This window comes from Macaca fascicularis, chromosome 6 (assembly GCF_037993035.2).
Source record: "Macaca fascicularis isolate 582-1 chromosome 6, T2T-MFA8v1.1".
In the NCBI taxonomy this organism is placed as follows: Eukaryota; Metazoa; Chordata; class Mammalia; order Primates; family Cercopithecidae; genus Macaca; species Macaca fascicularis.
Genome location: NC_088380.1, coordinates 142,037,755 through 142,055,320, shown reverse-complemented (window position 1 = coordinate 142,055,320; position 17,566 = coordinate 142,037,755).

Genomic DNA, 17,566 nt, shown 5'->3' with positions numbered 1-17,566 from the left:
GGGGACCACTAAACTGACACTGTAGCGATGAGAATCACTGCTGCTAAGATCAGAGGGACAAGCACTCCAAGCAAAAGGAATGATTAGGACAGGGGGGATGCCAGTGTGGGTGGAGCCAGTGAGGTAGAGGAGAGGGTGGAGGTGCCCAGAGAGAGGCAGAAGCCAGATCATCAGGGCTTCATGAAGTTAAAAGGATGCCTCCTGTCAAAACGACAGTGGGCACAACTGAGCTCTTCACATCAGATCCTATCAGCCGCAGTAACAAGGATGACCACACTGCAGAAGGTGCTTGATCCCGTGCCATCAGCTACTTTCACCTCAGCAACTCTGTCATCCATAGGGCAGCCACGTGCTGAAATAAATAAGTAAATGAATAACTTAGGTAGCATGACTGTCCAGAGAAGGAATATTTACCAAAATTACAGATGGCATGGAGTGTGCTTTTTTCAAGGGTAGAGCTTCTGAGACACCCAGCTGAGTTCAGTTGACACGAGCTCTTACTGAAAACCCCTCATGGAGATTGCCCAAAGAACAAAAGCAGGAGTTTCCCATGATGATGGGCTCCACACAGCCACTGACGTGTGAAGGACTCTTTCAGACATCAGAGGAGGGGCCGAGGAAGAACTTGCAGGTGTGCATCGAGTCTGGAGTTTTTAGAAGGAGGGGAAATGGGCAGGGCTGGAAGACTGGAGAGCTCTTGCAAATATCAGACAACTCCCAGGGCCATCTTTCATAATGTAGCTAAAGGAAATATTGAAAAGAGAAAAGACAAACTCAACGAATAAAGACGAACAAAAAATCCATTTATAACAACTACAATAAATCCTTGAATACTCAAACCCAGAGGAATTACTCAATAGAAAAGAGCAGAATCGCATCATGAAAAAACGTGATACCTACAAAAAGCAGTTATTACAACTATATAAACTATATAGCTTGAATAAAATGTTGGAGGGAAAGAGATTGCAAACTACATCCACATGATCAAGACAATTCAAAACCTAGCTATGTTACAAAAAAAATTTTTTTTAAAGCCAAGTTTGGAGGAATTAAAGAGAGATGTCAACAGTAGTTCAGAAATAGTGAGAGGGTGAAGTTACAGGTTTAATAAAGTTGCTTACTCAATTAAAACATTTGAAATAAAAGGACTCCCCTGATTTCAAAACAGCAATACAAGTTTTGAGGAAAACATGTTTTCCAAAACCAGCAAGACCTAAAATATCAGAGTCATCTCCAGCTAGAAGTCAGTCACTCTGGCCAAGCAATTCTCTTGCAAAGATACTACAAGAGTTATTAGAAATAAAAATCATGCCATTAGCCCTTGAATGTCCTTAGACATTATGGCTTTCTCTCTGCCATAGGCAGTAGTTTTAATAAGTCGCCCTGCCAGATTCCCCTAATGATATGCTTTCTACATAAAAAAGAGCTTGTGAAACCTAATTCCTCTGACAGAAGTGAGCTCAGGTCTCTGAAGCAGCGAAGATTTCAGATTTCCGCCGGGTTTCCTTGCACCTGCCCTTGCAAGGCATGAGGTTTTGTGTGCAGAAGCCTCCAGGGGTTGAAATTTAGCCCTGTCCATGTAGCAGGAAGGTCAGCCGAAGTCACTGGGTCCCAAGACACTGGACTTCAATCTCCGACCAAAAACAAAACATCAAAACACTTCTATTCACGGGGACGTGCTTAGCAGCGCGCTGGCATTTACAAATGTAACGCAGCACCGCAAAGCTCAGAGAAGGGGCTCTGCTTAGAAAGTCGATTGTTCTTCAGAGATCTGACAACCTCTATCAGATCTGTGTCAGCCCGGCTCCAGCAAACACTCAGAGAAAGCCAGCCTCCTTCAGACCAAGCCCTGGCTGCCACCTGATACCTGAATGAAGAGCACAGCCAGCAAAATCCAAACTCCTTTCGGGATGTCTGCTTCTTTGGGAAATCGTTTTGACTTTCTCAAAAAACATTCATGTGGAAGAAAATTAATTTCCAGTTAGCCTTTTTATTATTTTTTAACACAAAATAATATACACTATTTATTTATTTATTCTAGATTCAGGGGTTATGTGTGCAGGCTTTTGCTATTTGGGTATACTGTGTGACGTTGAGGTTCGGGCTCTAATGATCTTGTTGTCCAAGTGGTGAACACAGTACCTGACAGGCAGTTTTTCAACCTTAACCTCCCTCCCTCCTTCCCCTCTTTTGGATTCCCCAGTGTTTACTGTTTCCCTATTTGTGTCCACATGCACCCTTGTTTGGCCTTTAAAGACTGATGAGACGTACCCACTAATTAGAATGACAGTCTTTCCCAGGGAAGAAAACTTTTGCTCCATTTACCTGTGTATTTCTTTTTCTTTTTAATTCTTTTATTTATTGATTGATTTATTATTTTTTTGAGATGGTCTTGCTCTGTTGCCCAGGCTGGAGTGCAGTGGTGCAATCTCGGCTCACTGCAACCTCTGTCTCTAGGGCTCAAGCCATCCTCCCACCTCAGCCTCCCGAGTAGCTGGGACTACAGGCACACACCACCATGCCTGAATAATTTTTTTTTAAGAGATGGAGCTTTGCCACATTGCCCAGGCTGGTCTCAAACTCCTGAGCTCAAGAGATCTCCTCACCTTGGCCTCCCAAAGTGCTGGGATTACAAGCATGAGCCACCATGCCCAGCCTATGTATTTCTTATAACTTTCCCATCTGGGCAGTCCCCTCAATTTATATTATTATTTGTTCTAACTATGATAATTACAATAGCAGCCAGTGCTAACTGAATACTTAGTGTATGCCAAGCACTATGCTACTCACGTTTCACAACAGGGAACTATTGGTACCTTTGCAGGAAGAACACTGAGGCTCAGAAAGTTCATGGGGCTTGCCAGAGGTGATGTGGATAGTAATTGGTAGAGCTTGAACTCGAAGCTCTCAACTGCTCTAGTCCCTGCTTTATACATGTCATGACAGCCCTTAAACAATATAAGAAATGCCCCCAAAACCAAATAGCCTGACAAATCCCAATTTAATCTGGCAAACATTAAATAGCTGCCTACCATGTTTGGGGCTCTGTGCTAGGCCCAACCCTCATGCTACTGGATGCCCACAGGACAAGGAACCAACTACAGGGGTAGTAACACTAGCCCAAGGCCAAATGCAATGGCTTAGCAGTGACACCAACAAGGGCAATGAGCACCTAGAATGGGGTAGCAGTTCATTCCAACTGAGGCACCGGCTAGTCTTCCAAAGGAGACAGCCTCTGAGCTGAGGCTTCCAAGACGGAGAGAACATTTTCACAGTGGCAGTGTTTTTGTTTTTGTTTTTTAAGGAAAGTGATAAGATTACTCCAGAGAACTTAGAAATACAGAAAAGCATGAAGATTAAAATAAAAATTATCTTTAATTCCATCACCCAGAAGTACCACATTTCTCTTCGCATCAAAATAACTTTATTGAGGTATAATTTACCGGCAATAAAATGTACATGTTAAGTGTCAATTTGTTGATAATTGGCACATGAATATACCCATTTAGCCACTATCGCTGCCAAGATATAGAGTATTTCTATTGTCCCAGAAAATTCCCTCATGATCCCTTTCATTCAATTATCTTCCTCTTCTGGCTCCAGGTGCCCACTGATTTGCTTTCTGCCACTTTAGTTTTATTGGTTCTGGAATTCCATATAAGTGAAATCACACAATACGTGTTCCTTTTGCTTCTTTCACACAGCATAATTTTTAAAGATTTAGTCATATGATATATATCAGCAATTCATACTCTTATTTGCTGAGAAGTATTCCATTATATGTACATATCACAATTTGTTTATCCATCACCTGTTGGTGGACATTTGGGTGGTTTCTGGTTTAGAGTTATTACGAATAAGGCTGCTACGAACAGTCATATATAACTCTTTTTTTTTTTTTTCTGAGACGGAGTCCCCCTCTGTTGCCCAGGCAGGAGGGCAGTGGTGTGATCTTGGCTCACTGCAACCTCTGCCTCCTGGGTTCAAGTGATTCTCCTGCCTCAGCCTCCCAAGTAGCTTTGAGTGGATACATATTTTCATTTCTCTTGGGAAAATACCAAAGAGTGGAACTGCTGAGTCATATAATAAGTGTATATTTTACTTTGGTAGAAACTGTCAAACTGTTTTCCAACGTGGCTGTACCATTTTACACTCATGCCAGCAGTATGTGAGAAATATAATTGCTCCAAATACTTGCCCAGACTTGATATTCATATTCTTTTTAATATTAGCGTTTCTAGTGTGTGTGTGGTGGCATCTCATTATGGTTTTAATTTCTATTTCCCTCATGACTAATGATGTTGAGCATTCTTTTCTCTGTTTATTGACCATATATATATATACATTCTTTTGTAAAGTGTCTGTTCAAGTTATTTCCCATTTATACAATCAGATTAATGCATCATATGTGGTGGGTAGTACTTAATCCCAAACACTACTATGAGAGAGATAACAGAAAAGAAAAAAACCCAAGTAGTAGTGAAATATATTTCTGAAACAAAACTCATGTTACGTATTTTTAATTTTGATCAGAGTTAATTCCTGCCACTTTTTTTCCCTTTGCCTATTTTTAGATTGTTTTAGATTGTTTGTGTTCTTATAAGTTGGGAAGCCTCTTTATGTATTCAAGATGCAGCTCTTTTTTCAGACATACTCATCACAACTATAACTTTCCAGTCTGTGGCTTGTCTTCTCATTCTATTTTTTTTTCCTTTTCTGGGGTAGGGTCTCACCGTGTCACCCAGGCTGGAGAGCAGTGGCGCAATCACAGCTCACTGTAGCCTCGACCTACTGGGCTAAGGTGATCCTCCCACCTCAGCCACCTGAGTGCTGGGATTACAGGTGCCCACCACCATGCCCAGCTAATATTTGTATTTTTAGGGGAGATGGGGTTTTGCCATGTTTCCCAGGCTGGTCTTGAACTCCTGGGCTCAAGCAATCTGCTCGCCTCGGCCTTCCAAAGTGCTGGGGTTATAGGCGTGAGTCACTGCGCCCGGCCTCATTTTCTTAACAGTATCTTTTGAAGAGCAGAAAGTTTTAATTTTTATGAATTCCAAGTTACCTTTTTGCTTTTATCATTCGGGCTTTTGTTTCCTATCTAGGATATATTTGCCTATGCCAAGATTGTAAATATTTTCTCCCAGGTTTCTCCTGGAAAGTTTATAATTTTAACTTTTACATTTAGGTCTATTATTTCTTTTGACATAGATATCTTTGGATATGTTACACCCTTCTTCTAATAAGATCTCGTGCTTTTTTTTTTTTTTTTTTTTTTTAGATGCAGCCTCGCTCTGTCGCCCAGGTTGGAGTCCCCCTCAGCCTCCTGAGTAGCTGGGATTACAGGCGCATGCCACCATGCCCAGCTAATTTTTGTATTTTTAGTAGAGATGGGATTTTGCCATGTTGTCCAGGCTGGTCTCGAATCCCTGGACTCAAGCAATCCACCTGCCTCAGCCTCCCAAAGTGCTGGGATTACAGGCATGAGCCACTGCACCCAGCCTCACGCTCAGTTTTGACAGGGAAGGCTATGTCCCCGAGAGAAAGAAAAAGCGAAGTGATGACAGGGCCAGCCCATCCCAGTGAGGCCAGCCCATCCCAGTGAGGCCAGCCCTGAAGGTGGTTACCAAGGACGTGACCCGGTCAGGTCAAGTAGCTGGCACCAGGCATGAGCTCACACACTACCTGTAACATTTAACAGGAAAAGGCAATACCACCTTCTTGCCCTCCCATGGGCTTGAGGAGGTCCAACATGGCTCCCCAACATTCTCTCCCGTGATTCCCACAACCCCCCATATGGCAAGTAACCTCCCAGTTCACCTAGCACGGTGAGTTTCCCATGGTAGCATTCAATAAGGGTTTCCCACCCAGAAAAATCTGTGGTCGCAGGTGACTCCTGAGATTGAAGCCTGATGATTAAGAAATCCAAAGCCCTTGCTGTTTCCCCTCCATCCCTGTGGCCTTAACATCGCCCAGGGTATAGGTTTTTCCACCCACCCTCAACAGGGCTTCTCCAGCTGCTGCTCTGGAAGTGTCCTGACAGCCTTGGCACATCAGAGCTATACGTTCTGGGAAGTCGACTGAGTTGAATGTGAGCAGCATGTATTAGGGGACATCTCAGGCTTTTGCATGCACCAACACAGACACTCTGAATGATGGCAGCTTCATAAATATTAGTTTAAATGCTCCTGATTTGCACCCAAGAATTTCCTACAGTCAGGACAGAAAGCTTCATTGCAGGATGCAGGTTGAGTTCTCTGCAAACAAAGGTGCTCTAGCAGATAGCTGCGGAGAGGGAGGAGTGTAGAAATGTGGGATCCTTGCACTCTGGCATAAGAACCAAGCTCTGCTCTCTTGGATGAAGTAAGTGGTTTCAGCAGCTGTTGTGAGCAAAGCCAGGGTCAGAGCTGAAAGACACCACTAGGATAGGAAGGGAAGAGAACCAACTTGCCTCCTTTCTCTATCCCCACACTCTACTGGGGACCCTCTTGGAAAGGGATGTCATCCTCTGAGCAGGAATAACAGCAACAGAATATTTTCCTTCTGAATTCCAACCCCAGCTCATCTCTACAGTCTGATGTCGTCTCCTGCAGGATGACTACAGTCCCTGCCCATCTGCCGTTTCAGGCCTCTTGGTAAGGGATGCAAAGTCAGGAAAAGAGGAAGAGAGGAGATGAGAGATGTGTGAGGTGAGGGGTGGACTAACAGGCTCCTTCTGGCTCTCACCTCTGGTGTGCTTACATCCTTTTCTACCCAAGTAACTTAACAGTCTGTGGGCCAAAGAGATTATTTACATCCAAATCGCAATAGCTCCAGTCCCCACTTATTCTGCATTCCCCTTCACTGGTACACTTTCCCTATGTTTGACATCCTGGGAGTAGTTTCTGTTTTCCTGAATTCTGAGAGAGTCTCAGCTGCTGCCCTAGCCACATCCTGTTAATGTCCCAAAATCCCCCAAAGAGAGAGGCCCTGCCTGCTTGGCTCTCCCCACAATTTAGAGAGAGAGTTCTTCCAGGGACCTTCCTGGCCCAGGAGAAAGAGAAAAATGGGTGGAGCTTCTGGGGGCAAGGCAGTCTAATGAAATATGCACCAACAGAGTGTCACCATCTCGCCTGCCACAGACAGGAGGTGACAGACTCTAAGAGAAGGGGAAGATGACGCACATTTGCCTTAATTCCCTAGTTCTGCATTTCTGATCCCTACTCTCATGGAGCTGATGTCTAAAGCATGAGTTGGTATTAATGGTGACCAGTAGAATCTGCACAAAGCAAATCATCATCCCCTGACCACACACCATTCCCCAACCCAAATAATAATCACATCAGCTGCTGTGAGTGCTGGCTGCTAACAGAATTGCCTTCAGCTGCAGGGAACAAGGGACCGTGTGGGTGGTTACTCCATTCCCTCGGGGTAGCCTGCAGCCAATGACCCACCAATGAGGGTACATGGTGGAACAATCTCGAGGCACTATTCGTATTCCAAAGCCTCCTATAAGATCAGCCTTCTTTTCTGGTTTCTCTAGAGGGGAAAAAAAAATCAGGCTAAGGCTGGACGTCAGCTGAACCCACAACTTTGTCTAGGTCTTCCCCTGAATATCCTGTATAAGTTTAACCTGGAAGCATTCATTTAATAAATAGCTTGCTCAAGAATACCTGATCCAGTTCTGCTTTCAGAGAAGGCAACCTAAGACAACTAGCTAGGCTTTCAAAACAAGATGCAGCTCTCTCTAAGGCCTACATTGACAGCAGGTGCTGATTACATCTTCTCTCTGGGTCTCAGTTTCCCTATCAGTCAGGAGGATTTATTAGAATCCTTTACTGTGCTCATATTCTGTCCCTGTAGTGAGGCCTCTGTGATATAACTGGGACAAATGGTGTTTTGTCCCCCTTCCCTCTGCAGAAAAAGCCCCCCAGAATATACCATTCTACTTTGACTCTCATGGGGCATCAGCATACCTTCCACTCGGCCAGCCTTGATACATGTCATTCCAACCAACTAGGGGATGCCTATACCACTGCCCTCACAGTAAGAGTTCCCTCGTGCTAAAGGCAAGCACCTTTTTACATTCATTATTGACTATACTGGGTGCAAACTCTCTGAGATGCATCACTCCACAATAGACTTCACTTGGGCGTCTAGAAAACAGCCTTCAATTGTAAGCCTGTGAAATGCTATACCATAATTACAGTTTCCAGGCACCTCTAATGACCCATTAAGATGGATTTATAGAGCAGGCAGGGCCTATGTGGCCAAAAGCAGGTGAGACTCAGAGCCTAGCACTTTCTCTCCGTGGGCAGAGACCTACTAGAAATAATCTTCTATAGAGAAAAAATCAGGAGAGAAGAGGTCTTATCATCTAATGCTCATCACCACAGAGAAGATAAATCCTGAACTGTTTACATTTCCTGAACCAAAAAAAAACTCACTTTGAGCATCTTGTACTTGATTTATGGGAATGCAAATCGGTATAATCACTTCGGAAAACAATTTGACATCATCCTACAAAATGCTATTCATCCATTACCCTGGGTCCAGCAATTCAACTCCTAGTCTTACATTATAGATAAACGTTTGTACTTGAGCACCAGGAGATAAAGAAGCATGGTTTATGATGCCTCAAAGTGGAAATACTTTGAATATCCATTTTCAGGAGAATGGATAAATGCATTGGGGTACCAGCACCCAACAGAGTATTAAGCATGAATGAACTACAGCTACTTACATCAACATGACTGACTCTTAAGAAATATAACATTAATGGAAAAAGCAGCAGCAGAGGGATACCCACTGGTAATGATGATCGTAGTTGGTTTAAGAGTGCCCCTCAAAAGGATATGTCCGAACCCCTAGTACTGTGAACGTGACCTTATTTGGAAATTCATTATTTGTAGTTGTAATTAAGAATCTCAGGCTGACATCATCCTGCATGTCGGGTGGGCCCTATGTCCAATGACGGGTGTTCTTTTAAGAGATAGAAGTAGAAGGTTTTAGACACAGACACAGGAAAGAAGGCCAAGTGAAGACAGAGGCAAAGATTGGATTTACGTTTCCACAGGCCAAAGAATGCCAGGAACCACCAGAAGCTGGGAGAGGCAAGAAAGGATTCTTTCCCAGAGCCTTCGGAGGGAGTTGAGCCCTACTGGTACCCTGATTTTGGACTTCTGGCCAGAACTGTGAGAGAATAAATTTCTTTTGTTTTTGGACACCCAGTTTGTGGTAATTTGCTATGGCAGCCCTGGAAAATGAATGCTCTAGATCAATGGTCCCCAACCTATTTGGCACCAGGGACCAGTTTCATGGAAGACAATTTTTCCACGGACCAGGGTCAAGAGTTGGTTTCAGGATGATTCAAGAGCATTACACTTATTGTGCGCTTTATTTCTATTATGATTACATGGTAATCTATAATAAAATAACTATAGAACTCACCATACTGTAGAATCAGTGGGAGTCCTGAGCTTGCTTTCCTGCAACTTGACAGTGACAGATCATCAGGCATTAGATTCTTATAAGGAGTGCACACCCTAGATCCCACGCTTGTGTAGTTCACAATAGGGTTTGCACTCCTAGGAGAATCTAATGCTGCCACTGATCTGACAGGAGGCAGAGCTCAGGGAGTACTGTGAGTGATGGGGAGCAGCTATAAATACAGACAAAACTCTGACCACTCACCTCCTGATCTGTGGCCTGGTTCCTAACAGGCCATGGATCGGTATAGGCCCATGGCCTGGGGATTGGGGACCCCGCTCTAGATCTTAGATTGGGTGATAAGTTTCTGGATGCTTGTTTTGTGTTGTAATTTATGTTTGTCTTATGCATGTTCCATCGTATGAAGCAAATATTACAAAACATGCTAAGAACGAGAAGTTAGAAAAGCATATATTACCAAAGCAAAAGTTAAGGTCCCTGAGAGATGTGAGGGATGTCATGGTGTCAGGTCTCTACTATGTTCAGGGATCATGCCAAGCACTTTATTTTATTCTATTTTATTTATTCATTTTTTTGAGGCAGAGTCTCCTTCTTTTGCCCAGGCTGGAGTGCAGTGACACGATCTTGGCTCACCACAACCTCCACTTCCCAGGTTCAACCGATTCTCCTGCCTCAGCCTCCCGAGTAGCTGATATTACAGGTGCCTGCTACCACACTCAGCTAATTTTTGTATTTTTAGTAGAGATGGGGTTTCACCATTTTGGCCAGGCTGGTCTCAAATTCCCGACCTCGAGTGATCATCTCATGTTGGCCTCCCAAAGTGCTGGGATTACAGGCATGAGCCACTGTGCCTGCATGCCAAGCACTTTATAGGTGGTGTGACACTTAATCCTCAAAGCCACCTTGTGGTAAGTATGTTACCCATTTTGCAGATATGAACACTAAGGCTGGGGGCAGTGAAATAATTGTCTGAGAAGAAAGAGAATAACTGGAAAAACAAAGACTCAAATGAGGATCAACTTGCCAAATCCAGGCCTTTCCCACCATAACACACAACCCCAGTCACATGCATTTACAACACTCACATACCAAGGTTACCAGCTACAAATCCAGCAAAAAAGGTAAACACATATCCATTTTATCTCAGATTTCTTTTCAGGCAGAGCTGGATGAACATCTTTTAAGCTCACCATTTTCACATGAATTATGCATTTAATGGGCCTTATATCTTCCAACACATCTCACCGTGACCTATGTAGATCACCTTCAGTTAATCAAAGAGCATGCTTCATCCATCATCCATTCCTTGATACCAATCACAGTGCTTCCAATGCAGAAATCTAAGATGAAATGGAGTTTCCTTGTTCTCCTATTCCTGGGGATGGGGTGGGAGGGGGAGTAAAGTTGCTTCTCCTGTAGTAAATAAAGGGATCAGCTGAGCAATCAATTCAGAAGTAATAAACTATCTGGAGGCAGTTACCTTGGGGGTAGGGTGACCTGCCATCCTAGTTCACGTGGAACTGTCCCTGTTTCAACACTGAAAGTCCCGCATCCCAGGAATCCCCTCAGTCCTGGGTAAACCAGAATGGTTGGTTACATTTCCTGGGGAAAATGCTCCTTTTCTTCTGGGATCTGAAGTATTTACAAAGGGGTGGGAAAGAGCAGGTGGGGTCATCTGATTCAACCTTGTACTCCCTTCTGTGGCTCAGCTTGAAGCCTTGCTCCCCCCTCTCCTTCCTTTCTTCTGTGAGAAAAGACATTTGTCAGACTCTGAGGCCAAGCCAGGATGCTGCAGCTGGGGGCAGGGGACACGCTCACCCACCCCATTAGAGCAGGTGCCGGCTTCATCCTTTCTCTTCCCCGCCCCCTTTAGCAATCAGTGAATTTTAATTTGTTGATAACCAAAGGTCAGCTTCCAAAGCTGCATCCCAGCTTCCCTGCCATCCACGCTTGGGAGCGAAAGCTGTGGCGACACCTTGCATTGATGTCCCAAAGCGGCAGCATGCCTGGTCCTAGTTGAACACTGGCTCTTAGGTTCTGCTTCAGCACCATCAACAAATGGCAGGCCCAAGTCACCCTACAGTTTATACGACTTCGTGCATACAGTGACTCATTGGGTCCTCAGGTGAACAGCAGGCATATGTTTGTCTCATTTTATGATAGAAACAGCCTAAAGGTCAGAGTCAGGAAAGTGGCAGAGCCAGACCTGAGACTAGATCTGACTCCCAGGTGCACCCTGCCTCAGGATGCCAAGGCCCCACTCTGCGTGGCTCCAAGAACAGCAGGGAAGAGGTGGAGAAGGAATCACTAGTTTTTCACCCTGTCACCTCGCCAAATGCTTTAAAAAAAAATGTATCATAATCCTCAAGAACACACTCAGCAGATGGTTGCCTCAGGAATAAACTCACGACTGCCAGATTTTCTGCACCACAAAAACCTGACACATGTCCCCCGCCTCTGCGTCACACACAGAGTGGGAGATGAGGATCTCTACAGTGAGAACCCAGCACCAGGAACGGATCCAGCAGCGGAGGGAAGAGGCACAGGAGACCCAGGGTCCCCTCTGTCCCTGCGTGGTCAGGTGGAGGATTCCCTATCACCCATCACAGGGAGTGAGTTGGTTCAAGATTTGCAGGCTGGCCCCAGAGACCTGTCCCAAAGTCCCCAGGCTAAGCATGACAGATGTGTCTCCCTTTAACTGAGATCTGAGTCATTTGACTCAAAAGAAAAAGCACTCAGCTCATCTTTCGCTTCCCTGGTTATGAACCCAGGGTGGGGAGGGAATGGGGTGGAGACTGATCTGTTAAATCCCATTCTGGAAAATAGCTTGGGGTTGGGTGCGGGGGGGAGGCATGCACATATGTGTACATGTATGTGTAAATGTGGCCCACACCTTCTCTGCAGAAAGGGTCTGAAAGCAGTGCTTGAATTCGTTTGCCAATGTCATCTACTTACTGGGTCTTGCTAAAAGAGCTAGACCCTGTGCTACGTTTTATGGAGGAGGTAAAGATTGGTGGGTCCTAGGCCATGGTCTCCAGAAGAAATGAATCATGCAACCATCATCTTCATCCCAAGTGTACAATGAGCCAGGCATAAAATTAAATGCTGGGAGTAAGTAGAGGGTCATTGTAAAGGCTTCAGTAGCATTTCGAATGAGATTAAGGAGAAAATAGGGGGTTGTGGACTTCTCTTCTGAAATGGGCGTCCTCCCCTCCGGTAGAAGAAAGCAGGTGCAAAGTCACTGGGCCAAATCCCTGCCTCCCTTGCTTTCCACTTTTGAATAGTAAGGTGGTCCCCCAAGGACTCCCTCCACTGGCAGTAACTAGGGCAGACCATCAGGGAAGAAACCTTAGATTCTTCTTCCAGATGAGACTAGGAGGGTCCCTGGGTCATGCCCAGTGGAATCCTGCAATCCATTATTTCTACCCATGACTGCAGGGTCCCTGCACAGTTTCCCCTCTCATCTCCCTGCCTCAGGTCTCACCCATTCTGGGCTGTCCTCCAGAAGGCCACCAGTGGGTTTTAAAATACAAGCCTGACACACTCACTATTTGTTTAACTATTTCCAGGGGTACAGAATGAAAATCCTACAGGATAAAATTACAGCCTGTTTATTTCATCTGTACCTTCAGCCTCATCTGTCTTTACAACCTCCATGTGCTCCCTCCCCCTACGTATATCATGTTTGCAGGCCTTTGCCCAAGCTGTTTCCTCTGCTGGGACACACCCTTCCCTGCTTCCTATCATTTATGCTCCCAATTCTCACCCAATCCTAAAACTCGGCTCATATCACCCCATTTATAATGCTGTCTCTGCACCACTTATTTCCCCAAGGGTCCAAGGACTCAACAACTGCACTGACCACTATATCAGAATGAGTGGCTTATCTGTCCGTCTTTCCCTAAAGACAGTGAGTCCCCTGAGGCCAGAGATTGCACTTCTATCATCTCTGCAAACCCAGGACCAGTACCTACAGGATTTCAAATGATGACCTGCTAAACGTGCTCTTGAGTTAGCAAGTGGATCCCACAATTTCTTCAACTTGCCCAGGAATATTCCTAAATGGCGTCCAGGTTGTTTCCAGTCATCCAAGTCAGCAGGAGCCTCAGTGTGGGTTGGCACAGAACAACATGCCTGATGCATTATCCAGGTAGTCCTAAAAGCTCCAGAGAGGATTTCTCCACCTTTCTCACAGCCTGTTTCCCTACTCAATGACCTCTAAAATTGACTGATATAGTTTATTTTTGGGGGTGCTTACTGTATGAGATGTCCTTTACTTTTAATCCGTATCTCATTTAATCCTTAAAAACACCCTAGGATATAGCCAGCAATATTCCATTTTTCAGATGAGGAAACTGAAGAACAGAAAGATTTAAAAGATCCCTTTTATTTTATTTCCTGTAGAGTAGAAGAACAGGATTATGTCCCTATAAATCTTGCTGAGTAGCTACATTCAAATACAAGAGTGCCTTATTTTAAAAATAAAATAAAAAGGACAACATAGCAAACACTGGACATATCTAATAAGTAGCAATAAGGTGCAGTGGATTCTTTGGTTTAAAAACACAAATCAGAGGCACTAATTACCAGTTCCCCCACCCCTTTCAGGTGGGGGAACTGATTTTTGTTTGGACATGACTCAAATCAAATTAATGCAATTCAATAAATATCTATTTCATGCCTTCTATGTGGTAGGCACTACTCTAGAAACTTGGTAAACAAAGAAAGACAAAGAACCCTGCCTTCAAAGAACTAGTAGTGAAAGAAAAACAATGAAAAATAAGTGTAATAAACAAAAAAAAAACCCTATGTTAAAAGGTGCAGTAGATAGCCTCTAAGACCATCCCAGTCATCCTCATTGCCCAGGATTCAGCCCCTTGTGTACTGCCCTCCTACACTCATCAGGGCTGACCAATAGGATTGAAATGGTTTGACTGTGGCCCCATCCAAATCTCAACTTGAATTGTATCTCCCAGGATTCCCACATGTTGTGGGAGGCACCCAGGGGGAGGTAATTGAATCATGAGGACCCATCTTTCTGGTGCTATTCTCATTATAGTGAGTAAGTCTCACGAGATCTGATTGGTTTATCAGGGGTTTCCGCTTTTGCTTCTTCCTCATTTTATCTTGCTGCTGCCATGTAAGAAGTGCCTTTTACCTCCCGCCATGATTCTCAGGCCTCCCCAACCATGTGGAACTGTAAGTCCAATTAAACCTCTTTTCCTTCCCAGTCTCAGGTATGTCTTTATCAGCAGTATGAAAACAGACTAATACAAGGATGTTGCAGAAATGATGGACTATGACTTTCAAGGCTGGGTCGGAAAGGACATTGTGGCATTTTTCTTGCCATTGTTGGAACACTTGCATTGGGGGCAGCCAGCTAGCTGCCATGTCTAGAGAATACTCAAGCAGCCCAATGAAGAGGTCCACAAAGTGAGGAACTAGGCCCTCACCAACAGCCAACACCAACTGCTCACAATGTGAGCATGCCATCTTGGGAGCAGCTCCTCCATTCCCAGTCACCCCTTCAAAAGATTGCAGCCTCAGATGACATCTTGACTGCAACTGCATGAGACACCCCACAACAGAACCACACAGCTAAGCCATTTCCAATCTTCTGACCCACAGAAACATGAGGTAACAAATGTTTACTGCTGATTAAACCACTTGGATAAGGACTCTCGGACCTCTTATCCCATTTCTAGGAGTCTGGGACAACTCCAAGGTTCCAATTTACAACAACCTAACTTATGCAGTTTTCCAGAAAATGTCTTCTACAGAAACAAAAAGCTAAAACTGCCTAGGACATGACGTCAGAACCCTATGCAGTAAAACTGTGAGAAGTAGAGCTTGCTAGGGTAGACAAGGAATCCCCTCTCTATCTGATGACTTCCTCCCGTGGCTGCTGTGTGATTCTCTTGGTTTTTGTAAGCACCTCCTGTGCATCTGGCTTATGCTGGGTTCTAAGGACTCTGGAAGGAAAGACAAGGCCCATCTCACACATGTACTCAATCAACATTTGTTGAAGGAATGTGAGCTGCCTCGGAATGGGCTCCTAAAATGCTTAGCAAACTTTCAATCTTCAAATATCCTTTGACCATATAAACAAAGAAAGAAAATAAACCTGCACTGTCAGAGGTGCCTCTTGAGCATTGCAAGCCAGTGGCTGGCCCAGGGCCTCTCCAGAAGGCAAGAAGGGAGAAGTGGTTCAAGCCTCCGCATCTTTTTACCCCTAAAGGAGGCAGGAGAAGGATGGGGAGGCTTGAACCACTGGCCATGTCAAGCATGGTGGGCTGGGGGGTCAATGACTTGTGCCTGTGCAGCTCCACACAAAGGAAGCCTTAATGATTAATCAGGGCAGCAGAGCAAATATTTAGAAAGAGAAGCCTCTCCTTGAAGGGCCAGCCTTTGTCTTCTTGTTCCAACTCAAAGGACTTGGTCTAAAAGGGGTCTGTTACAATGGGATGCAGAACAGGGAGTAGCCACAGCCAGCACAACGCTGTGGCCCACATGATGGAGAGACTGGCGGTATGTGGAGAGCTGAACCAATAACCAGAGATGGGGAGCCTCTGCCGGGATTCTCCAGGGCACTGCCCAGGCGCCTTCACACATGATGCTTTAAGCCCTGGCTTCAGCTCTTGGCAGGGCTTGGGGATGTGCCCAGGATATTCTGCATTTATCTCTCTCTAAAAGCAAATATTCTCAAGGCTTCAGGGGACAGAGAGGGCTATGCACTGACTCCTTAGTCCTTCCCCAAGCCCATCTTTCCAGCCTCATGGATCTGCTCTCCTCTCTTCAGTTAAGCCACCTCTATGGAGCTTGTTTCTCAAACACATCTCCAGGCTTTCCCCTTGCAGCTGCCAGCAACTCTGGGTGGTTAAATTCCTCCCATTCCTGACTCTTCACCTCAAGATGTTCAGGACCTGGTTATTAGAGAGAAAACCTTTTACGCCTCTTCTTGATAAGAGGCCATTAAGGTCTCTTCTGAAACAAAACATACAGATTTGCTTCAGAAATCATGGGAATCATGGATTAAATTCCACCTGTGTGTGATAGTTGGGAAGAGAAAGCCGTGCCTGCCTTGGCCTGCTTGGGTCTCTGACTTGGCAGACACCAACGTTAATGACCACTGCTAGCAGGAGCCACTCTAACTCACAAAAGGGAAACAGATTTCAAATCTTGAAGCCTGAATCAGCCAAAACTACTCATTTCTTGAAACAGGCTTTGTTTTGTAACAGCCTCATCATGACTCATCAACAAGAAATAGGGCACTGGTAAGACCTTCCCTTCCCCTCTGGTCTCCCAGCAGAGGTCCCAGCCAGGGAGAACTACACCCGAGTGCAGCGCAGCTTATGGAAAAGATAAATACACACGTAGCAGAACACACTGCAGCCTTGGGCTGCCTCATTTTTCACTGTATGAGAACCAGTTTTGTTGCTGGTGGCCCTCCATGGAAGCTGTGGTTTCTGATTTGATAAGCATTCATACAAGCCATGCTCTGCTCCTGTAGAACAACATAAAAAGTGAGGAAACTAACATGGTAGCATTCATGGACCACTCGCCCCAACTGACATTAAACATTCATTACAGCACAGGCTAGAAGGATGCCAGAGGCTTCCCATACCAGTTCCTGCTTCATTTCCGGGAGTCTGCACTTCTTGGCACTCTGAAACAATCTATGGCCCTCCTGCCCACACACAGAGTCGGTGCCCATTCTGCCTGAGGAGGTTGAAATTTGTCCCAAATGGGGCCAGCCACCATCCATTCACCCATCAAAGAGACACTTCAGTTTATTGTGGGGTTATTGCCACTAGCCAGCTATATATAATTTAGGTGAAATGATAAATCCAGGCACCTATATCTCATCACTGAAGATACAGGGCCATCCACACTGCCAGGCCAACCAATGTCCTCTATAGAGTTTGAGTCCACAGCAATTGGCAAGAGTATGCACTGCTCAGATTGCTCCTGAGTGTCCTGTCTTCAGTCATTCCAGACTCCAGACCACCACTGCAAGGGATAAGACATGCTTACCTGTCCCTTAGCGTCAGGGGCATAAAGTGAAAAATGCGCAGCTGGATATTGACTAGAGTGAGGGCACTGAATGAAAGTTTTAGAGGGACATGTCACATTTCTAAGG